The sequence below is a fragment of the Triticum aestivum genome, chromosome 2A (genome assembly GCF_018294505.1).
Source record: "Triticum aestivum cultivar Chinese Spring chromosome 2A, IWGSC CS RefSeq v2.1, whole genome shotgun sequence".
In the NCBI taxonomy this organism is placed as follows: domain Eukaryota; kingdom Viridiplantae; phylum Streptophyta; class Magnoliopsida; order Poales; family Poaceae; genus Triticum; species Triticum aestivum.
The window spans coordinates 337,138,194-337,142,156 of NC_057797.1; the positions used below are offsets into that span (position 1 = coordinate 337,138,194).

The window sequence follows — 3,963 nt, forward strand, 5'->3', positions numbered from 1 at the left end:
GACAACCTCTATTGTTTGAAAAATTGTCAGTTCCACTCCTTTGTTTTAATAGGAATGGCCAGTTAGTCCAGCACATCCCCTTTGTAATTGATCAGTAGAAGGCAAAACTGGATACACATTTATGTGGGCCTACTCCTATCATAGTTTATACACAGTAAAAAACTGAGATTATATATGCCTACATAATAAGATTCCTGTGGATCATCGTGTTCTTACTTTGAAATATGGTAGCACCAAATTGAAAGATTCTGATGTGTTAGTTTTGGCACAATGGAAAATTCAGTGCATGTACCTATACTCAATACCAGTTATCATGGTCACCCTCATCTTGATTGAGTACTAATCAAGCAGCAGCAAGTTGAGTAAAACCAACGTATTTCAGTCACTATCTTGTGAATTTTTTATCCATAAGAGTAAGGAAAGCATCTGAACAGATCTTAGTATTCCAAAACAAAAATTAACAGTCCTACAACATGCATGTTTCTATATAACCAATCTGCAAGCAATATCTCTTTTGAGGATTACATCAAGACTTAGGCCGACGTCAAGGCTGCATCGTTTTCCTTCCATAGCAGAGCATGTAATTGGTCCGCGACACCTTCCGCAACCATAAGGTCTCCAGGAGCTTCGGCGGATTTAATATCAACAATAATTGCGTCGGACAATGATCTTCTTACAAAATCAACCCCTAGCTCCTTTCCCCACTGCGTAGTCGATCTCCACCACTAGGGAGCCTCGAAATAACTTATACAATTCCTTCAGTCCAACAAAAATAGCGCTAGCTTCGGCCACCTTGACAATTATTCATGCACCCAGCCGCCTATCTGCAAGCAATTTTTGCATCATCTCTAGTACACTCCATGCACATAGTTAGCGTGATTATAGCATTGTCGGCAACAAACAGGAATCCATATGTAGTCTAAATCTTAACTGAACTTTATAGGTTTGACCGTCCAGGAGCTCGGTGACACAAAATTTGACAACTCAAACTTTAAACCTTACCGGTCTACCATCATCCATGGAAAATCCACCACATACTTGGCTTCATATTGAGATGGTTCACCACCTTCATCTCACACGACTTGTCACACTGCATATCCACGAGTCAATCCAGTTAATATTTGATGACTGAAAAAAATTCAGAGTAAATTGATGGATGCATGAATAAATCAATCGATGTGTTGCAACGGGAGGAAAAAAACATCACTCACAAGCCACCAAGCTCTAGGGCCTTCGTCTCCGACATGGAAATCAAGCATACTCAGCACCCATGCAATGGGCCCCACGGTCGTCTTGCACCCCTGCAGCCCAACGGGCGATGTCGTCGGCGAGTCAAGGCAGCGGCGGAGCAGGCGCGACACAGATGCCACGAGCTGCTTTGCTGCCTTTCCCGAAAATTCAACACAACAACAAAGGAAACTTGGCTAGAGATTGCGCTTGAACACTTAACTGCAGCAAGGATGATTAAAACTTTCAATAATACAAATTTGGCTGTGCGTTACAATGGAGATACTTTATATATGACGGCGAAAACGGGAAAGGAAAATAATAGGAAATGACTAAATGTGTTTGTACCTCCTGACAACATCCTTTTGCGCTGCATCACGTATAGTAATGATGTCACAAGCATGCTCTTGACGACAACGATTCACATGTGCTCGCGACCTACAGAGGATGGAGAAAAGAAGGGCAGAAGAGGGAGCCTTTCATCTATCAAGCATTAATATTTACTGAATAAAATCGATATAATCTATACCAACTTGAGCAGGATTGTCGAATAGCTTCCTCTTACATCAGAAAATCTAGCACACCAAATATATACATATTCTTAGCAATGACACAGAAATCAGATTGTTTCAAAGATAGTGAGGATCGACATAGGGTTTGAAGAATTTTGACAATGTAAACTGTAATAAGTTACAACCTCCATCACACATGTAATTTTATCAAATTGACAAGGCAAGTTATAGGAACTGTAGCCTAAAAATGGTATATTTCTGTTTGAGATCATTTATAAAATCAATAAAATATAACGACATTACGGATCAAGGACCAAAGATCAATTAAGAAAATCAGAGATTAGGCAATCATACTTACCTTGTTAAGAATGACACTGATAGAATTAGTCAGGGGATGTCTGGTACGCATGCCAATGGATCCGTGCATCCTTGATAACACATGTATGTACACAAAGGTTGCTGGGTTGAAACTTGAAAGGATATTGATTCATCTGTCAGTCGGACATACACGAACATGATTTTGTTATGTATCTTTAAGGAAAGCCATCCTTTCTTGACCATATATCCATTACTAAATGAATTTATTTTCAAATTTTTAACTTGGAAGATCAATAATTAGCCTCCATCCATATTGAGTATGTAGCAGTCCCCTGTTCTCCTTGAAAAGGAAAGATTGCAATTGCACATTTTGCACACTCAAATAGTCAAATTAATACATTTTTTAAGGAAAAATCCTTCAGGTGAGCCTTTTGTTTCTTGAGGGTCCACTGGTTCTGTAGTATCTATGTCTAACTTTTTTAGAATTCATTTTTTTCTCTTTATGTGGTGTATACAGTCAAACAAACTAATATATGTGTTCAATAGTGATTAGAAGGTACTTTTAGTCAGTCAGTCAGTTGGATAAAGATCAAGCTTGGCACCAAAAAATTGAGAGAAGAACTGAATATGCTTCTTAGATCATCGATCCACCATTAGATGAGTCAGGAAACAAATCTTCCTTTTTTACATCAAAGATAGCACACTAACCACTTCCTTGTTTGTACGATGGTGTAGTACCAAGACTATGCCCCTTCACTAATCACTCATACTCTCTCACCCACTTTGTATTATCATCATTCTCCCTTCTCTATACCATTCCCACTACTCAATGAATTTTGTCGCTGGATCACACAATCAAACTGTGCATGTAAGATTTGGCACGCAAGATCATCAAGAAGAGTCTTCTTCAATTGCATATACAGGCGAAAAAAAGAAGTGCAATTTAGAAATTAACCCAAGTAGATGTTGTACCTGAACCTCGTGTAGGATTTGGGGGAGGTTGTCGGCGAGCCAGGCATCGAAGTCCTCATGTGACGACGATGCGTCGACGGAGAAGATGCAGACGATCTCGGCGGGAGCGCAGCCGCTGGTGTAAGCATCCACGGGGGAGGTTCCACCGCCGCAGTCCGGCAGCGCACGACGGCCGGCGCAGAGAATGGCCCGGTGGGCGCCGATTTGGCAGCAGAGGGCGGCGTGCTCAGTGTCACAGGCATCGTAGAGCGGGGCACATAGGTGGAGGCTCGTGAGCGCGCTGACCACGTGCAAGGCGCCGTCACACTCGAAGAAGAGCCTGGCTCCATCGGCGGAGTAGAAGACCACGACGCGCTCGGTGACGCAGTTGGCACAAAAGAACGACTGCTGCAGTTTTCTTAGATTTATTTATAACCACGGGTGCAGCTGCTGGTGGTCGGTGGATCAATCATCCAGACTCGATCTAGTTTGATGACCAATTTGAGTTGTACACGTTCCAATATAGGCCCACCAGTCGGGACGTGTGCCGGCTTGTCTGCAGGCTCAGGCCTTTGTAGTGATTTGTGGACAATCGTACGAATCGTTTTTAGTACCACCTCAAATGTAGAAAATGATATAGGTGAAAAAACTGAAAGCGTAAATTCACAGGAAGAAGGATATTGTGACGGTGAACCCGGAGACTCAATCCGTGCTTTATTATTAGGGAGAGATGAGTTATGTATGTTGGTGACCGAATGTTGTTCGGAGTCCTGAATGAGATCACAGACTTGACGAGGAGCTCCGGAATGGTCCGGAGGTAAAGATCGATATATAGGATGATATGGTTTGGCCAAGGGGTGAAGCCCACGAGGCTTTAGGTCGATGCAAAAGGAGTTTTGCGGAGGCGAGGGCACCAAACGCCGAGCCCCATGGCGTCTGGGCCAGATGCCAAGGA

The 3,963-nt window shown here is 42.6% G+C and overlaps 1 long non-coding RNA gene across 2 annotated transcripts; it reads right to left on the reverse strand.

Moving 5' to 3' along the window:
- Positions 1-418: 418 nt before the first annotated feature.
- On the reverse strand, positions 419-3,397 carry LOC123185257 (uncharacterized). Of its 2 annotated transcripts, XR_006493270.1 has the most exons (5): positions 3,030-3,397; positions 1,576-2,230; positions 1,212-1,449; positions 1,003-1,090; positions 419-824 (listed from the first exon to the last, which is right to left on the reverse strand). It is a non-coding gene; the product is annotated as an uncharacterized lncRNA (long non-coding RNA). The 2 variants fall into 2 exon arrangements; XR_006493269.1 differs by having other exon boundaries at positions 1,576-3,397.
- Between the last annotated feature and the right edge of the window lie 566 nt (positions 3,398-3,963).